General features: G+C 41.7%; 1 non-coding gene across 1 annotated transcript; it reads left to right on the forward strand.

Moving 5' to 3' along the window:
• Window positions 1-5357: 5357 nt before the first annotated feature.
• LOC122232088 lies at window positions 5358-5464 on the forward strand. The gene has a single exon (XR_006209437.1). It is a non-coding gene; the product is annotated as a U6 spliceosomal RNA (small nuclear RNA).
• The last annotated feature ends 15534 nt before the right edge of the window (window positions 5465-20998 follow it).

Consider the following 20998-nt stretch of genomic DNA (forward strand, 5'->3'; position numbering starts at 1 on the left):
AAGATGGTTAGGGTCTTCTAGGAGGATAAAGAGCCAGGCAGTTAGTACAGGTCGGCTGCTGGCCACAGCCAAGGATGGGATTGCCACTCTGCTCAGGAGGAGTTTTAATGTGAAGTATGGTGACCCATGGAAGCAGGGAGAAATGGAGATTATAGACAAAGAAAATGTGGTACAAAAAAGGAGTAGAGAAAAGCCAGAGAAGGGGCACCTGGATGGCTCCGTTGATTTTAAGTGTCTAACTCTCAATTTCAGCTCAGGTCATGATCTCATAGTTTTGTGGGTTCAAGCCTCGCATTGGGCTCTGCCTTGACAAGCACGGAGCCTGGTTGGGATTCTCTCTCTCCCTCTCTCTCTGCCCTTTCCCCACTTGTGCTCTCTCTCTCTCTCTCTTAAAATAAATACTCTTTAAAAAAAAAAAAAGCCAGCAGAGAAAGAAAGGCATCATCATCAAGGAATTGAGCTCTTTGCCTCTACTGGTGTAGTGTCCCTGCCTCCCAGTTTTCTGACCCTACCAACTACTCTGTGACTCAGAAAGACAATATAAGACTTAGAGATGTGATACATCCTAATAAAATACTAACTACTTTATGAGTCTCTTTGCCCAGAAGTACTTTTTTCTTTTCTGGATACTTGCTGTACTTGTAAACCATACCATTTTATCCAGCATTTATTCACTTTTAAATTGTTTAACAATTTTATTAACTATAATAGTTTTACTAACTTGAGTCTTGCTTGGGTCAACCGGATTTCTCCATTTCAGGGGAGAGGAGCTTATGTTCTCCTCTTTGGATCTTAAGCAGCATGTTACATAGATACATAGCAAGCAATAACAATTGCCTGTTGTTTGGGCAGTTATTACTATAACCATGGATCTGATTCCTCTTTTGACCTTAATTAATACCAAGTTCTTTAGGTTTCCGGTTACACGTTGACACCAAGAAGTTTCCCAGTGGCGTCTGTCCAATCAGTTGAGCGTATGAAAAGAACATAGGGAGGGGCGCTTGGGTGGCTCAGTCGGTTGAGCGTCCGACTTCTGCTCAGGTCATGATCTCACGGTCCGTGAGTTCGAGCCCCGCGTCGGGCTCTGTGCTGACAGCTCAGAGCCTGGAGCCTGTTTCAGATTCTGTGTCTCCCTCTCTCTCTGCCCCTCCCCCGCTCATGCTCTGTCTCTCTCTGTGTGTCAAAAATAAACATTAAAAAAAAATTTTTTTTAAAAAGAACAGAGGGAGAGATTGAAAGATTGAATGGAGGGATAAGAAATCACTGGTGACCAGAGAGCCACTGCAGTCACGTGCTAGAGGCTGCAGCTAGTTTGTGAAGTGAGCAGAAGAGTAAAACAGGAAGAAAGAAATAAGGGTGTAGTTTGAAGGCTGACATGTTTAAGGGTGAAGTCTCTATTTATTCCTTATTTAGGATAAAGATAACCTAAGCATTCGTATAGACTGAGGAAAAATTAAAAGCCAAAGGAAGGAAAGATTGGAGAGAGATAATTAATGGACGGGAGATAGGATCACAGGGGGGAAGTATGACAATAGCCGTGTTTGACTCCTGGCTCCTACTTTTACAAGCTGCGCAAATTCTCTCTTTAAATCGCATTTTGTTCATATGTCAAACTGGGATAAAACATGATTGTTCTAAGACCTAAATGAGGTAATATATAGAAGTCATTAGCATGGTGTAAGCTGTCATAAAATAGCAGCTATTGTTAAGTCAGGAGCACAAACGGAAAGGGGAAGGGCCACCAATGCCTCTGAAATAGAAAAGAGGGTAGGGGAAGATCTGTGTGAACTCAAGAGGAAATTCCAACATTTCTGAGGCTCATCCAGAGGTTTTCAACACTGGCATCAGCTGGGGAGCTTTCAGAAACATCAATACTTTTCTCCTACCCCAGACCAATTAAATCAGTAACTCTGAAGTTGGGCATGAGTACTGTTTTGTTTGTTTTTTTTTTTAAGTTCTCCAGGTAAACACACTGCACAGAGTTGATTCATTTCTGAAGCTTGACTACACGTTTTTGAAGTAGACACTTCAAAACTTTTAAAGAATGCTGATGGCAACCGTGGGTGAATGTCAAAAATGTTACATTGAGCAAAAGAAGCCAGAAATGAAGAGACCCACCCCGTATAATGCCATCGTGATTCCATTGACATTGACATCAAGCAAAAAAAAAAAAAAAAAAAAAAAAGAAGAGAAGAGAAGAAAAAAAATCTACGAGGATAAAAGTTAGAATAATAGTTGTTTTGGGGAGGGGAGGAGAATTAGCCAGAATGGACAACTAAAAACGTTCTAGGTTGATGGAAATATCCTGTATCTTGACTAAGGTGTTGGTTACTGAGCTAAATACATTGCTCAAACTCACTGAACTGTACACTTAAAATCTTTGCATTTTAGCGTATGCATTTGTACCTATATATCTGATTACACAACAAATGGGGAACCATTAAAAGTAGTTGAGTATAGGGGTGCCTGGACGGTTCAGTTGGTTAAGCACCAGACTTCAGCTCGGGTCATGATCTTGTGGTCCGTGAGTTCTAGCCCTGCATCAGGCTCTGTGCTGACAGCTCAGAGCCTGGAGCCTGCTTTGGATTCTGTGTCTCCCTCTCTCTCTCTGCCTCTCCCCACTCGTGCTTTGTCTCTCTAGCTCTCAAAAATAAATAAAAGTAAAAAAATTGTTTTTAAAAGTGCTTGAGTAGGGAAGTTTAATAAAAGCTATTTCAAATGTGTACAACACCTAATTATCCACTAGTTTTTCTGTTGAGCAGGTATTTAGTTCAAATATCTTTTTAAAACGTGTTTATTTAGTTTATTTTTAAGAGAGAGAGAGTATGAACAGGGGAGGGGCAGAGAGAAAGGAGAGAGAATCCCAAGCAGGCTCTGCATTGATGTGGGGCTTGAACTCATGAACTGGGAGATCATGACCTGAGCTGAAATCAAGAGTCAGACTCTTCACTGACTGAGCCACACAGGCACCCCTAGTTCAATTATCTTATCAGTAAATTTCTACTAGGTAAAGGGGATATCCCAGGAAACTATTCGGAGAAAGGAACCAGCTTGCTGTTGTTACTTTAAAGATTTAACCTTTCACATGTCTTATATTAGTTACATACCATTATGTTTAAGCGTATATTATATTTTGATTATTTGTTCAGATTTTCATCTTCTGGTGTTTACTTTTGTGGTTCAGGTTTTATTTCTTTGTTTTCTTCTTTGGACCTTTGAAGTGATGGAAAGAACATTGGGCCAGAATCCCATGGCTTATTAAGCCATCTTCTTGTTTTATTCAGGAGGCCGTTCCAAGTCTCTTGCCAGGAAAAGGAAGCTTAACTATACGAGCATATCACACAAACATTACCTTTGTCTTTATGTCTAAGACATAACTCCTCCCACCCACCTGTGCACACACACAGACACTCACCATGTAGACCTACCTTCATGCTCTCTCCTTTGCTGAGGCACCCATAATGCAATGCGTGGCTTTTGTGAGCCTCCATGGCGCTACCAACAGCCAGCGCAGGGTGGGGAGTTTGAAGCAAATAGAACAAAATTGTCCCAGCACCGCTCTTACCTTCCGTATCCCCACGTTTTTCCATTCACCATGTGAAGGGAACATCAACCACACTTAACACTCTAAAGGAAGTTCAGAGATTCAAATTCTTCAGTGCTAAAGTAACGGTCGTTTGCAAGTTCTATAGCAGTCGATGGTGATTGCGTTAACTTCACCTAACACTAAAGAAGTAATTTGTTACCAGAGATTCCATTCCCTTCCTACCTCTGTTAGGATTTCTCCTGTTTCACTAGACTCTTTAGAGAACATTAGGCCATTATGAGCTGTTGAAATTCTTTTCCCTCCCCTGCTAGTGTCTTATGTCACTTGCCCCTGGCGGCGACCACATTGAGCAACATCATCTTATTTTCTTTGTCATGCTTCTGCATTTGAATTTAAATGCCCCAGAAACACATACAAAAGGCTTATGTAATTTTTTTATGATAGCATTTTCAATTTCTCCCATTTGACCTTTTGATATTGCTTTCACGATTAATTTTTTCTAGGGCCTTGTTGACACAACAGACCGCTGTACTAACCTGTTAACCTTCGAAAAATCAGAGTTGAAATCTGGTTTGAGTGAGAAACCCCAAACAGTTTCCAGCTGGCCTGGGCCTGATGAACAGTAAGCCAGACACACTCATGTCCATGATGGATGGGCTGCTGGTGAATAAGAGGAGGTTGAAATGGAATGGGATGTGAACACAGCATCGTGTTTAATCTTCGAGTGGCTCATCTTAGCGCTCATGTTTAGAAAAGAATAAAAACGCAAGTGATTTAGCCAAAGAAGCCGTTTCTTTCTTTCTCCAACTTGCCACAGACAGTCCTCGGGAGTCAGCCCCTTCTGCTATGTGCACTGAGGTACGATGGCCAGGTGACATCATTAAGCTATTTCTTGTTCCTCCCTTCCTAATTATGCCAGATTGATATCTGGTTAAATCGCAAAAACAGTTCTAATCCCCTTTAACTGTAAATCCTGCTTTCATCCCAATTGTGAGTTAAACCGTACCCAGATGCTTGTGAAATCCTCAACACTGCCCAGTGGTAATTGAGGAATGCCCCGTTTGGTTAGTCTGCACCTTGAGAACAGATGACTCACTCCTCTCTCGATCCCATCTTCAAAAGTGGTCTGTGTCTGGCCTTTGCCGTCCTCCCTAACCCACCTGTCCACATCAAACATACCAATCACTGGTCCTGTGGTTTTACAAGTCTTTTGAGTCTCCAGAGCTGACCTTTCTGTTTTATTTTATTTCTAACTAGGGGCGACCGGATCGGCAAAATATCCAAGGGATATTCTTTGAATAAATACACCCAGTGCTCGCTTCAGCAGCACAGACACTGAATAGATAGACACATCCACGTTTGGTAATTTTATTGTATATTTATTTGAAAAGAAAATATTGCCATTCGGTCATCACTGCTTTCCAACACGCTATGCTTTAGTTTCTGGGTTCATTCTACAGTGACTCCCATATGGACAGAGCAGGGTGGGAGCCTGTGAAGACCGAGGCCAGTGCTAGAAGCTTCTGCTCCTGAGAAGCAACTCTGCAGAGCAGTTATGACCACAGAGCAGCTCCGGGGAAGCCTTCTTACCATGCATGCACCCCGTGGCTACAGCCACTTGCCCTTTGAAGGCTGAGCCCTAGAGCAGTGTCCTTTTCTGACATTGTCACCCAGAGTAGACATTTACAGCAGTCTCTGTTTTGCACAACAGACCTGTGCATGTATGAGGCCTTGAGCAGGGTCAGCTATATAATTTGCAGGGTTCATTACAGAATGAAAATGTGGGGCTTCTTTTTTAAAAAGTAGGAGAGTGCTTGCTTTGGTAGCTTGTATATTAAAATTGGAGCCATAGAGAGAAGATTAGCATGGAACCTGCGCAAGGATGACACCCAAATTCATGAAGCGTTCCATAAAAAAAGAAAGAAAAAGTAGGAGAGAAAATGCCTTTAAAGGCAATAAAATAGGAGCCCCTGAGTGGCTCAGCCGGTTGAGCGACTGACTTGATTTTGTCTCAGGTCTTGATCCCAAGGTCGTGGGGTCAGGCTCCACCCTGAGCCTAGAGCCTGCTTAAGATTCTCTCTCCCTCAGCCCCTCTCCTCCCTGTTTCCACTCTCTCTCTCTCTCTCTCTCTTTAAAAAAAAAAAAAAAAAAAGTGGGGCGCCTAGGTGGCTCAGTCGGTTAAGCGTCCGACTTCGGCTCAGGTCAAGATCTCGAGGTCTGTGAGTTCGAGCCCCGCGTAGGGCTCTGGGCTGATGGCTCATGGCATGGAGCCTGCTTCCGATTCTGTCTCCCTCTCTCTCTGCCCCTCCCCCGTTCATGCTCTGTCTCTCTCTGTCTCAAAAATAAATAAACGTTAAAAAAAAAAGTAAAAAAAAAAGTATTAAAACATAAGGCTTTTTCCTTTCTTCTGAAGTCTCCTTTTGATTTATCATGGTAATTGGGTTTGTTTTTTTCTTTTTTTTTATTTGTTTTGGTTTGATTTGGTTTTTGCTATTTAATGTCATTCTAAATCAGAAAAAATTCAACATTTTAATTTTTAAATTTTTTTAATGTTTATTTATTTTTGAGAGAGAGAGACAGACAGAGACAAAGTGTGAGTGGGGGAGGGTCAGAGAGAGAGGGAGACAGAATCTGAAGCAGGTTCCAGGCTCTGCGCTGTCTGCACAGAGCCCGACATGGGGCTTGAACTCACAAGCCATGAGATCATGACCTGAGCCAAAGTCGGATGCTCCACTGACTGAGCCACCCAGGCGCCCCCAGAAAAATCAACATATTTAGGTGATTAGCATGAAATGTACCTTTGGTCTTTATAGGGTGCAATACTAGTTTTAAATGAAAATATAAGAGCCTTCGTCTCTCAGGTAGCATACTCAAAATTACACAAGCCAAATTTCAAAGCTCATACCTGTATGTCTATTGTGGTTTTATTGCAACAGTGGAAACACTGCACAAAAGCAACTCTGCTTTTCACAGCACACATTCTACCAACTCTATTTTCAGTTTACTGAAGAGTAAGGAAAGACTGAACAGAAAAGAAACCATTACCCTATCTTTTCCTTTCTTTCTGGGTCACCATTTTCAGTGTTATTGGCCGACTCAAGAAAGTAACACAAGTAAAGAATGGGTTCCTTGATAGGGTTCCTTGTTCATTAGTGTTCATTAGAGTGTCATTGTCTTCCTCCGGGTCTGAAGCAGGTTCTGTTTTAAAGAGAAAGCATGGCCTAAAGGGGTTGTCAATGACCCTTCATACCCAGCTATAAGACCCAACTTACTTGCCTGGTACTTGTACTGAGTCACTGAACTGCCATGCCTTGTGGATCCACCAGAATTCTTTGCTCGTTGAATGTCATCCATTCTATTTGTAAATAGGCCTACAAAGAGTCGCAGTGCACGTGCATATAGCATGTAACTTCTCTGTTCACACGTGTGCTCCACTGTCCCATCACATTTCACTTGCAAAACACAAGTTCAAAGATAGCATGATTAAACATTTCAAGACGCAACAACACAGGATTAAGCCAAACAAGGGACCCTTCTGAACATGGGCCCTGGGCTACTGGGTAGTCTGCACATCCATGAAGTCAGGCCTGGCCTTGAACTAGGAAACCACTTGTTTGATCGACTCAGGTTCAACCACGGAAAAGGTACCAAAGTCAAGAATATTTTTGGAAGCGTCAACGAGGAAGAAACACTTAAGTTACTACTTCTTACGTTTGTAGACCACCGGACATCAAAATTTGGTTTCCTTTGATTGAGTTCATTGGGTTGACTTCCAACACCTCTGGTTTCCTGTTCGATGCCACAGAATTATTTTATAAACTCTGAATGAAATGGATTACCTCTGGCTTCATCTCCGCATGGGTGCAGGCACATAAGTTCATCAACCTCTTGAGCCTCCAGGTTGCAGGGCACCCCTTTTATTCATTTCTGGGTCATGCCCCCTCAGACCCTTGAGTGGTGATGTCTTTTGGACGTGGCATGTGTGATTTATGAAAGGCTTTGGTTCTGGGTGGACTTTGCCTGCAGGGGCTGACCCTCCACCCACAGGGGATGATAGGTAGATAATAATGCCTTGAGAGACAAAAGAGGAACTGTGAAAAAAAAAGACCTTTGCCCCCAAGGAGTTATATAATCACTCCACAGCACTGTGTATACACACACACACACACACACACACACACACACACACAGAGGTGGGGCAGCAAGGAAGCAGTAACATGGATTTCTTTCCCAAGGACTGACACAGCAAGTTATCTCTTCATAACTGACATTTTTAAAGCTGGCTCTATGCACAATTCAAGCTTTTGTCTTATTAAATTACTGAGGACAGGAAGGATACTAGGAGTCTGCAAATAATCTGTTTTCCTCAGACATATCAGGGCAGTTGCCAACCATGGCTCCCATCTTTAACTTCTTTCGGAAAGTGAACCTGTTACCTATCAAGAGATATAACCATGGGGCCGCATGCACATGTTTTTCTAGTGAGTTACATCCTGGCTGCGTCCCCACATTTTTCTCCTTGTGTAGTGTGGACGGCTCCAGAGACAAACCCTCACTGCTGTAACATTTTCGTGGGAACAAGGAATGAGAACTAGTCCATTGCATTCAGGAGAGTAGTGTGTTGGGCTCCATAAAGGAGCTGGGACCATCCTTCCCCTCCCTGCCCTTGTGCGCTGACCTCAGCCTGCCTTGTCTGCAGGGATAAACAACGACCAGTTTGGACCTGCCTCTGCTCTTGCTCTCAGTCTCCCTCTGTGACCTTATCCTTTGGCCACAGCAGTGTCCCAGAGGCATCATGCCTGAAGCCGAGTGACTGGAGTGGCAGGGCTGAGTCTAGAATACCACAGAAAGGCGCTCTATGTTGGGTACCGCAAATCCTCCTTGAGTAGCCTCTCCAGGTACCAGAATTCAGCATGACTTGCATTCCTGTCAATCAACCAAAACACGCACAGATATTAACTGAGAGCCTTCTAAAGAATATGCTGGTGATGGACAGAACAGCCCCTGTATTTGAAAGAATAAAAACCGCCGTTCAGAGTTTGGCTTTGCATATGTCTCACCGGATGACCTTAGACCAGTTATTTAAATCTGGAGGCTTTTGTTGTCTCAGTAGTAAATTAGAGATGAAAATACCTCTTGCCTATCTCACGGTTTAGAGATTGAACCAGGCTAAACACTGCACATATAATAACACACCATAAGAAAACTGTTAGAGTCGACTGCAATGTCAGGCATTACTATCAAGTGCCTAATACCATCCCAGACAGCATAGAATAAAAAGTAACTAATATTTCATGCCTATCTGAAATGAAATCACAATCTTGTTGGGAGAAAAGGCTCTGTATGTAGTACAGATATGCTTTTTTAGATCTCCACATTATATATTGTTCATAACAACACTTCTGTCTACGAAGTTGGTTCTATGATTATGTCCACTTTACATATGAAGTAATGAGATGCAGTGATCCTGCATACCGTTTGAAGGTCACATGCCCAGCTTCAGGAAAACAGCAAACTCAAGATATGAAACCCATGACGTCTAACTCCAGACTCCAGACTTTACCTTGACACCATGCCGTATCTTTTCATTGGTATTATAGACTTAGTACAGGCAATAATTAAGTGGACTTAGTTATAGAAGAGATCAATATGTAATTTTCTCAAAGACCCTATGTATCTTTCCCTGGGAGCCCTACTTCTAGCTTTATGATAAGCCACAGTGATAGCCTAACCATAAAAACTAAGCCTTCTTAATTGCTCCCCTTCTAAAAGTTCTTGAAATCTGTCAGCTTATTTAAAATGCGGAGCTTTTGATGAAGCCCTTCATGGGACACTCAGACCCGAGTTTCTGATGCTGGTGGAGAGGGTGTCTATAGGAAATTGCCAAGCGGGTCTTATAGGTGCCAGCGCTCTGCTCACGTGTGGGGCTGAATCTGCCGATGAACATATTTGATTAGGACTGCTTCATTGTGCCCGCTTGCTTAAAAGTACTGAACTGTTGTATAAGTTCCTTTGAAACAATGCATAAGGAAATAGAATTTAATAGCATTTCTGGCTCTTGAGTCAAGTGTATGTCAGATTACAATGAGCAATTTGAAAACACCAAAGTAGCACAATTTAAAAAAAAAAAGAAGAGGTCTTAGTGAGAAGGCTGTTCTGGAGCAGAATATGACAAACTTAAGAGCCACTCCATGTTCCTTCTTCAAATATCCAAGAGAATTCACTGGTTCCTAAAACTTCACGCATGTCTTTTGATTCCTCCTTCTAAAAATCGTAAAATCTTGGCATGACTGTTCCTAATTCAGAGTCTACTAATGACTATCTTGTGTTCCTTTTAGCTCTGTGTCCCCACACTGCTACGTGAAACATGGGGGCCACATTCCAAGGGCTTTGGATAACCATGCTGAAACTCCATAGATCTCTTGATATCAGAAAATGGGGTATTTTTCCCTGAATGGTTTTTTTTGTCATGAATTTTCTTTATGAGTTTTCATTTAATGTGAAGTGTTGAAGAGTGGTCTATTCCCTCACGCTCCCAGCACACTTTATTGAACACCAATCTGGTGCAGCTGAACTTGGTGCTCAAGTGACCACTTATCAATGGCCATTCACCATTAGAGATTTTAGGAATCTCTTGAAGATCTATGCCTCTGGCAGAATACTCCCTCGGAACCACACATCACAGTGGGATGACGCAAAATCAGGCGATTTCAGAGCACTTTCTTAGGTGAGTTTCTAAGAGATATAGAACCAGTGGACGTTTGACATTCAGCCAGAGATGCGGTCAAAGAACCCGGGCGGCCAGCAGAAGCCAGATACCCTGCAGCTGCAGCCACAAGATGCATGCTGAGTTTTGAATGTTTGTGCTCCAAAAGAACAGCTTTGGACTAAAATAAGCCTTTTAAGGATCTCATGAGGAATCACAGGTGCCCCAGGATGACCTAAATGACAGTGTTTTCTGGAAGTTCTAAACACAGTGAGAACTGTGTGTGCAGAAGGATAGTCACACATGCCATTATGGGTCAGAGTTTGTCTTCTCTACTAGGCTCTAAGTCTGTGTCCGGTTCATCACTGTTTGCCTTGTGCCTAGTACAGGCTCTGGCCTCTGGTAGCCATTCAACAAGGTGGAGCGGTTTCAGAGGGTGGATTGTCTTTATGGACCAAGCTATGGGATCTGACCTGGTGAGGCATCCTCAGGACCCAGCCATTGCCCTGTAATATACACACTACACTAGCAAACCCCAGTTTTTCGTGGTGCCCCCCTCCTTGGGGTCAACTCTTGAGAATTCTGAGCATGAACATACCCAAGGAATCTGTACTTCTGTCGCCTCCTTAACGTTGTTTTCTTGAGCAAACTTGGTCCCGCGGTCTCTTAGAAGGAGTCCCACTTTGTTTTCATTTTCTCTTTCATTTTAAAACTTAGGTCACTAACCTAGATGGAAGAGAGTGAAACAGACGACCAATGACCCTTAGTTTTGTGGGAAATGTGCTGTGTGTCTGGGAGCGATCAAAATTTCCCACCCAGACAAGTTAGAGGTGACAGAGGTGCTTTCTTAAAAAAGTAAAGCGGCCTAGCGGTTCTGGTCTTGGCATTGCTGCTATATCTTATATAACATTCTTTTTTTTTTAATTGACTGCTCTGTTTTTCATCTCAAGTTCATTTCATTAGGTTGCTGAAAAGATTCAGGATGCCAGTTAATTTGGATATTTTGGGAACTTATTTCAAATGTAACATCTTTTGACTGGGATTTCTAGAGGTTGCACGTGGGTCCTCCCCCATCTCCAGATGCTGGGGCTTTAAATTGTCATGAGAGCTGAAATTTCATTATGCTCTTATTTCTCCAAAAGAAAGGTAGGTGTGCCATAAATTCCCTCAGGAAATCAGGTAACTTTTCCTTTGCTTTCAACTCACGTGAAAAATATTAAGCATATGTAGAGACATCTTAGTAAGAGTGTGTGTGTGTGGGGGGGGGGGTTCTTGCAAGTATGAAACTAAGCCAACTACATGCATTTCACATATAACCTTGCAACATTCCTAGGAGGCCCCGTTGGATTGTTCTCCATCTGATATGAGATGAAATTGAGTGTCGTAGAGGTTTTTTGGCTTGTCCAAGATCTCCCAGGCTGTAACCATTATTACTTTAGTGCCTCTGAGCTCCACACAGTCTTTTTATCCTGCTTTGTGACGTGGGGACTCCAGGGAACCTCATTTCTCCCCGCCTGCCCACGGGTGGTCCTGACGGGAGGCTGAGGGCTGGAAGGGGAAGAAAAGACAGTCTGCTAGTTTTCTAGAACTGCCATAAGCTACCACAAACTGGGTAATTTACAACAGAAGTTTATTTGCTCTTGGCTCTGGAGCCTAAAAGTCTGAAACCAAAGTGTTGGCCGGACCACACTCTCTCTGATGGTGCTGGAAGAGAATCTGTTCCATGCCTTTGTCTTGGTGTCTGGTGTTTCTGGAAGTCCTTGGCATTTCTTGGCTTGTAGATGCATCACCCCAATGTCACACATCACCACGTGGTCATCTCCTCTCTGCCTGTCTGTCATCACACAGCGCTCTCTTTGTGTGTCTGACTCTGTACCTCTCTTCATAGAAGGACGCCAGCCATATTGGATGAAGGACCCACCATACTCCACTATGACCTCACCAAATCCTGCATCTTCATTACATCAGCAAAAACCCTCTTTCCAAAAGAAGTCATTGTTCACAGTTTCCCGGGATCAGGACTTCAGTGTATCTTTTTCAGCATGAACTCTACCCACAACAGGATGACTCTTTTTCTCTGTTTCTGTTCTCACTGTGACATCCACTCACAAGGAGGGCTAAGATGCCCACAGAGTTCATGGCACTGGTTGTGGCTCTTGGGCTTCAAAGGCAGGTGCTCTGTAGTGACGTTTCCTGAGGAGCCTGTATCTCCACCGACCACTCCTTCAGCCCAAAGTTCTGAATCTCATCTCTGAAAGGTCCTCCTCAAAGTTTCCAGATTCCTTCCTTGTTCATTGCCCCCTCAGCCATGATATGTATAACTGCTGTCCACCATTACTGCCCTGTTAAACCTTACAGTTCTTTTTGACTCCTTCTTGTAGTTAATGACCTTGTATCCAGTTGACAGTTCTTTCTACCAAATTCTCTCCGTTAAAATGTTTGTCTCCTGACTGGACCCTGCTACATGGGTAGTGGACTGGGAACTCATCCCTAAGGCAGCGTGGCATTGTGCTTACGCAGCTGAGCTGTGTCTTAGGAGAAAGCACCAGAACTTTTACCAATACTCAACTTTCCCCTGTTCCTGTGAAACCACATGGATGAAAAGTCCCCCATCCTAGCTGGTTTTGAAGCCGAGGCTAGGCGAAATGAACCAAAGAATCTTCTTTAAAATCTTTTCAGGAGCGGGGAGTGGGCGAGAGGGGAAAATGGGTGATGGGCAACGAGGAGGGCACCTGTTGGGATGAGAAATGGGTGTTGTATGTAAGCGATGAATCACAGGAATCTATCCCCAAAATAAAGAGCACTCTGTACACACTGTATGTTAGCTAACTTGATGATAAATTATATTAAAAATGAAATGAAATAAAATAAAATAAAATAAAATAAAATAAAATAAAATAAAATAAAATAAAATCTTTTCTGGTCTCTAACTGTCTATGAGTGATGAATAGCACCAATGACATCTCACTTCTACTTATTACCAGCAACTCACTGCCTGATCATCACTCAGGCTATTTTCACCTTCTGCTGGGAGCATGGTAACATGGCTTTTGCCTAACTATTTTGAGGTTAACTGTGGACCTGACTTTCTTTAACCAATAAGATGTGAAAGGAAGTGGCCTGTGTCATGTTCAAGTAGAGCTCTGAGAGCCAATGTGTGACCACATTTTCCCCTGTCCTGCCAATCATGGAAGCACGTGTCAAAACAGAATTCCCACCAGCCCCTGTCCCTGAGTGGCCACAATGAGCAGGGCAGCCAGGTAACCTGAGCTGCACGCGTCGCATGAGTGGGAAATGGATGCTTGTTGGGCCATTTGTTCCGGCAGCATATGGAGACTGTCCTGATTAGTACACACAGACTCTCATGTCCAGGGGCAATATCTCAAGCTCATACATTTTTTATGGTGCATTGACTCCTGGGACAACCTGCTTTCCTGGTATTCCTTCACCCTCATCAGTTTCTCCTTTTTTTGCAGCTTTGCTGGGTCCTTCTGCCATTCTGTCCTGCAAACGCTGAAATGTGCCGGGGCTCACTCCAGTCATCTTCTCTTGTCTATCCACACTCTTTCCCTAGAAAACCCCATTCAGTTGCATAGAATCAGTTCATATCTTCCCAGAAATTGGCTCTGATTACCAAAGACATATAATGAACTACTTATTAATTGTCTCCACCTTGATGTCTCCTGGACCACTTTAAATTCCAGATACCCAGCAGAACTTCTGATTCTGCTGCACACCTGCAAAATCCTCTCCATCTCATTATCATACCATCCAATTGCTCAGACCCCAAGCCCCAAAGTCACTCATGATTCTATTCTTTCTACCGCCTCTCCTAGGTGCCTGCCCAACTCATCAGTAAGTCCTATTGGCTCCAATTCCAAAATGCTTATCAAGTCTGATCCCTGATCACAGCTCCACCTGCCCCTGAGTCTAAGCCCCCCTCTTACACCTTGGAGGCTTCCATGACCTCTTAGTCAGTGTTTCTGTTTTCACTTTTAGGCCCCAACATCCATTTTAAAGACTTCATGTTCTTTTTAGAATACGAATAACATCATATCGCTTTCCTACTTCAGAAGTCTCCATGACTTTCTGCTACACTTAGAATAAAACCAAATTTCTGTAGAAAGAGTAAGTTATAAACCCCATATTTGCTCATTCAGAAAATGTAGCTGAAGATGGAAGCCACGTGCCTCCCCTTGGAGTTTAATGAGAAATCCCGAAGGAATGGAAGACTGTTGACATGAGCCCTTGAGAAGACAGGCTATCAAGCAGAATTGCTTGTTGCTAGATAAATATGAGGGAAATGTAGCTAATATATATACTGCTAGTTACTCCCAAATTTGAGTGACATCTCTGCCTGTTCTTTGGTCTTCATGGATGAGGGTCCAGCTATTTGCCAAGGAGGTCAAAGAGCCTTCCTGTTACCTTGAAAGGGTTCTTAACAGTTTCAGGACTTTGTTGACATGTGTCCTTGAGACTAAAAATGTCTACTATAGGAAATCACATTTGTAAGATCGTCTTGTTGTTTAAAAAAAAATGTTGGGGCGCCTGGGTGGCTCAGTCGGTTGAGCATCGGGCTTTGGCTCAGGTCATGATCTCATAGTCCGTGAGTTTGAGCCCCGTATCAGGCTCTGTGTTGACAGCTCAGAGCCTGGAGCCTGCTTCGGATTCTATGTCTCCCCCTCTCTCTGTCCCTCCCCTGCTCATGCTCTGTCTCTCTCTCTATCTCAAAATAAATAAAAACATTTAAAAGAATTTTCTTTAATGTTTATTCACCTGAAGTTGTTAACTGATTTTGTCATGAGTGATGGATTTTGCCCACCAACCTTGCGATAATTATTTCACTCTGACCTCTCTCCTCTATCTCTGGGAAAACCAACTCATATAAAAGGACTATAAAAGATTCTTTTAAACCTACAAAGAAATCTACAAAGCATTTCTTCCTTGTAATAATTTGTAAGTCATAATAAAGTCTCTTTTAAAAAAAACTGTCATCAAAGTACATTACTTTGTGTCTCAGTCTTTCCTAGTATTCCATGTTTTGTCTTACAAAGCCACGTAGGATTGGACCATCATCTACCTCATTTACTATCTCCAGGCACTCTAGGTTTGTTGATGTCTCTAGACCACAGAAAGCTCATTTCAAACATAGGCTCTTTAGGTTTGTTGATTGTTTTGTCTGGAATTCTTTTTGCCTGATCTTCCCAAGACTCCCAGCATGTGGTTTTGTTTCAAATGCCACCTTCTCCAAGAAGTCTTCCTGTATCACTCTATCTAACCGCCCCCCCCACCCCAACCCTGGCCCATTAAATCACTCTTTCGTTATCCTGCTTCTCTTATTTACCTTATTTGTTACATGAAACTGTGTTACTCACTACTTATTTGTGTTCTCCCATTAGAATACAAATCTCATAAAAGCAAGGACCTCGTCTGTCTTATTCATCAGTTTCTCCTTCACATCATGAATCCAGTCTAGTCTATAGGGGACCATATAAAAGACTGCGGGATGAATGAGTAAATGTTTATAACTTCAAAAGCATTTTAACACATAGTAACAGAAGTCTTAAACAACATATCTAGGTGAATTAGGGCCAAGGACAATTCTATAATAAGAAAAATCTCTTTGGGGCGCCTGGGTGGCTCAGTCGGCTAAGCATCCGACTTCAGCTCAGGTCATGATCTCACAGTTCGTGAGTTCAAGCCCCGCGTCAAGCTCTGTGCTGACAGCTCAGAGCCTGGAGCCTGCTTTGGATTCTGTCTCTCTCTCTCTCTCGCTCTCTCTGCCCCTCCCCAGCTCATGCTCTGTCTCTCTCTGTCTCAAAAATAAATAAAAACATTAAAAAAAAATCTCCTGGGTCAGAAAATATTTTAGCACACATCTTTTGCAGGCTACAGCTGTAAGTTGGTTTAGCTGATGTGTGTGTTTTATAAAAAAGACCACTGGAAAATTGTCTTCATTGATCCACCTATGAATTAGAACGAATTCAGCACACACTTCCCATGTTGGCAGGTGATTCTTGCCGTTGTACATTTTGGATGTTAGACTCAGCTGGTGTAGGACATAAGTGCAGTTTATTGAAATAATTAGGGTTCCACAAAGCCCTTCTGCTAAGAAACTTCCCAGGATGTCTGTCTGCAGATCAATAACTGTACCTGAGTAAAATCTAATAGATGCAGAATGTTGCGGTCCCATCTCTTGGCTTTAGTTGGGTTAGCACCTCTGACTCAGGGTGTGGGCAAGGATTCACACCTTCAACTGAATCAGGTCTGAGTAGAGGAGACATAAACCCACGCAGGGGTGAAGCCCTTGGATATGGATGCATGAGTCAGACTTACTGAGTAAGCAGCTAGCTGTATAGAAAATTGGGATAATCTTTCAGTATGAGAATTCATACTGAATAGTAAAAAGAATACTTGATTTCTATTTTTGTAGAAGGCAATGAAGATTATCTGCTCTTTATTTTTTTTAACTTGTTGATGTTTATTCAATTTTGAGAGACAGAGAGAGACAGGGCAAGAGCAGGCAAGGGGCAGAGAGAGAGGGAGACACAGAATCCGAAGCAGGCTCCAGGCTCTGAGCTGTCAGCACAGAGCCTGAGGTGGGGCTCAAACCCATAAACAGTGAGACATGACCTGAGCCGAAGTTGGACACTTAACCAACTGAACCACCCAAGCACCCAATTATCTATTCTTTAAAAACTTGGTGGGATACACTTGTACAAAACTTTGGCATGTGCTTTTGGTGGTTACAATGCAATATTTACAATGGTTTTTAGGGCGCCAGTGTGGCTCTGTCAGTTAAGCATCCGAGTCTTGATTTTGGCTCAGGTCTTGATCTCATGATTCATGGATGGAGCCCCATGTCAGACCCTGTGCTGATAGCAGGGAGCCTGCTTGGGATTCTTTCTCTTCTTCTCTCTCTGCACCCCCCCCCCTCTCTCATATTAAATAAACAGAAAGAAAGAAAGAAAGAAAGAAAGAAAGAAAGAAAGAAAGAAAGGTTTTTAGCTCATTTGTATTTTCTATTTTTCCTTATGCCATTAAAAAATCAGTTTTGCTAGAAATTCATCTTTTTCACTGAGGTTTTCAAGGTTATGGTAATTTAGTTATATAATATATACACATAATATATAGATAATATTATATATAATGTGTGTTTTATATACTCATATATACATATAAAGATACTCTATATTGGTGTCTTTATATGTCATATGTGCATTATATATATTTAAAGATATACATTCAATTCAGAATTTCTGTAATATTTTAGTTTTTCTCTCTCCTGCGTTTTTGGATAGCTATATCTTCTTTCAGTCTTGCATTTCCCTCCTGGCAGCTGTCGGGCTGGACAAAATGCACCAGGGAGCTGATAAACTGTGTTTAGCTGAGCATTTCATCTGGGTTTATTGTTGCTTGCTTTTTAAAAAGTTTTGCCAATCATTCAGTTTTTACTAGCCACTGAATATACCCCTAAAATAAAAAAAAAAAAAGACCATTTCCGATGGAGGCAGCAGTGGCTGCTGGAGTGTTTGGATGCAGGACTCTGTCACAAATGGGCCTTCTCTGCAGATACCTGCTTGTTTTGCCCATTTGAAAATGACTTTAATTAGAACCAGACCACAAACTCACGTACTTTGGTATGTCACCATGAAATTCCTTACGAATTGATCAAAACCACTTCATGCAGAAAGCAAAAAATAGTGAAACACCAAGTACGTCATTTCTCTGCTTTCCTGCACATATTGTGAAAATTGATTAATTCAGTTTATCAGTTAACTGTTCAAGTTTATGCTTGGGGCACATTAAAATTTGTTGTTTGAGTTTTTTGATGGGACAAGTTTTTTGGATTTTTTTTCTTTGACAGGCTGTCCCTTTTCTTCACCTGAAACAGATTTGAAATCACTTTAGTAGACAATGGCATTGCTCTTTGCCCTCTTGTATCAGTTTAATCTTGCAAAGTAATTCTCAAAATGACCTGAATCATTCCATTAGATAAAGTGGAGACATGGAATTCTGCTAATTTTACTTGTGCATATGTCTGATAAAAACTTTAAAATACCAAAAAAAAATTTTTTTTTACCTGCATTGTTGATTTTTTTAAAAAGTGTTGACAAGACTCTGCTCTATTTCCCTGTGAGTCTGTGTACCCCTAACATAGCTCTGCCCCAGGGCTATGTGAACCTCTGTCTTAAAACAACAAAGATGTGTAGGCTGAATCTGCAATGACCTCGGGGAACTGTTATTGTGTAATGTCACTGAGCATTTTTTCCCCCTCTTAATGTAGAGGACAAAATATTCTTAATCAATTCTGATTCATGCCATGTTTCCATTCTTTTTTTTAAATTTTTTTAATGTTTATTTAGTTTTGAGAGAGAGAGAGAGAGAGAGAGAGTCAGAGCATGAGTGGGGGAGGGGCAGAGAGAGAGGGAGACACAAAATGCGAAACAGGCTCCAGGTTCTGAGCTGTCAGCACAGTGTCAGCCCAGCACAGCCTCAGGAACAGTGAGATCATGACCTAGGCTGAAGTCAGATGCTTAACCAGCTGAGCCACCCAGGCGCCCCATGCCATGTTTCAATTCTTGAAACAATAGTGGTTTTTGTATTAGGTTAAGTTTCAATTAATGTGACTCAAATGATGTCATTTGACATATGCTGGTCTTGAGGATCTGCTTATAGTTAATGTAAGATTTAATATCTGTTCATCTTGAAAATATAAAGCTACTTTAAAATTATGATAAAACCATGCATTTGGAATTCTAAAAGAAACCCAACTCTATCATAATGCAAAAAAAAAAAAGACTTTTCTTTTTTCTCTTGATCTTTTTCAGAATAGCCAATGGCTAGTAAAAATAAAATAATTTGTAAATTTTAAAACAGCAAAAACATTTCTAGTTTTAAATTTTCAAGAAGGTTTGTAAGGTTTAGGATTGCCTGGCAGATTCATTTTGTTTTCATGTTCATTCTGATGAAATATTTGACATTTCTAGAGTTGTTTGTTTTATTTATTGTACTCCCAAGTCTTCTCCAGCTAATTAGGATTAATATGAAACATTTACTAACACCATTTAAATGAGATAATAATATTCGTTACAACTCATAGAGTGCTTACTCTATTTTAGGGACCGTGCTAAGCACTTGCACCTATTAGCTCATTTAATCCTCATGACAATGCTATGAGGTAAGTATTATTATCTTTATTTTCACTGTACAGATAAGAAAATTGAGCCACAGAGAAATTCAGTTACTTGCCCAAGGTGATAGGTTTAAAAGGCAGACTTGGGACTCAAACCCAGCCTCCACAGCTCTAGAGTTCACACATCTAATCAGGATTCTACATCTCCATGGTTGAGTGTGATACAGGTTTGTTGTTCATTTGTTTGTTTTGTGTCTTTGCAGAACTGAAAGTGGAAACTTGTTCTATATCGTGCAAAACAGCTATCGAATTAATGTGTTTCCGTTTTAAGTGTTCTTAGAAATGGGAGATCCTTTAGACAATGATGTCTTGACCTGCTCATCTGTTTTGTTTGAATCCCCTATAGTTACTGAAATAGTAAATATCATATGCTAGACAGTGATTTTATTTTATTTTATTTTATTTTATTTTATTTTAAAAATAAAATAATTATGGCCAGGCAGGAATTAGATCTGTTCTTATGGGTCAGGGTTGCCTTGACCTGACTGTAGAGTTTCATAAACTGAAAGGAGAAACAAAACAAAAGGAAACAGCTGTACCAGGAAATGTTTCCCTCTACCAGCAGATGTCACTGTTGCCTTTTAGCAGGAATGTACAGCATCTACTGGAGATGAAAATGATGGAGAGCATGAGAGTTATTTTACTAAAATCTCTGCAAGTCATTGGGTACATGTTGCTTTGTCATGGAGACAAAGAATTAACCAAAAGAGAGAGTGTGTGTCTCCCCACTTCTGCAGAGAACAGAGGGGGTTTCAGACAACCTGGTGCCTCCCTGATACCTACCTCAGAGGCAGGGGGCATGGGGAGGGAGGCCGAGGAATGTGGGAGAAGGAGCTTCTCTGTCGGTGCAGAGCCATCATCTGCCCAGCAGGGCTCAATCAGAACACAAGGGCTAGGAAACATCCAGAGCCACAGGGCGGGAGTGAACAGAACTTGTTTGCGTGCACATGCAAGGCACACTCTAGTAATGCTGAGAAATAATTAGGAGAGAATTTGCAGAAGAATGGAGGGTCCTCTATTGTCAGCTAGGACCAAAAGCAATGGAAATGAGACTCACAGAAAAGCATTCTGAGCATCTCTGTGGGGTCTGGGAACACAGAAGTAACCAGATAAGGTTCTGGACCCCGCCTTCACCCTGAAGGCAGAGCCACACTGGCAAACTAGAAAAATATGGCAATGACCGTTGTATACATTTTTTTCCTTAAAAAAAAAAATCCTACTACTTTGAAAAGTTGCCATGCTCATTGCTTTCAGCAATATCAGGGCAAAACCATTAATTAATTATTTTAATGATTTAATAATCAAGTAATAGGATACTTCTTAAATTATAATTGTCTTTAGATGCATCAATTATTTGGATTTTTAAAAATAACTCTTCCTTGGAAGTGTTAACTTATATTCTAGTAAACTCTGTTTCCTGGGGTAGTCAGGAAATATATTCCACCTAAATTTTAAGATGTTGTTTTATGGTACTTTATGGAAAACTTTTCCAAGATCAATCAGTACACTTTTCTAACTTGGTCCTTTGATTTCAGAAGCTCCTTTGGCA

Source organism: Panthera tigris, chromosome A1, assembly GCF_018350195.1.
Source record: "Panthera tigris isolate Pti1 chromosome A1, P.tigris_Pti1_mat1.1, whole genome shotgun sequence".
Classification (NCBI taxonomy): Eukaryota; Metazoa; Chordata; class Mammalia; order Carnivora; family Felidae; genus Panthera; species Panthera tigris.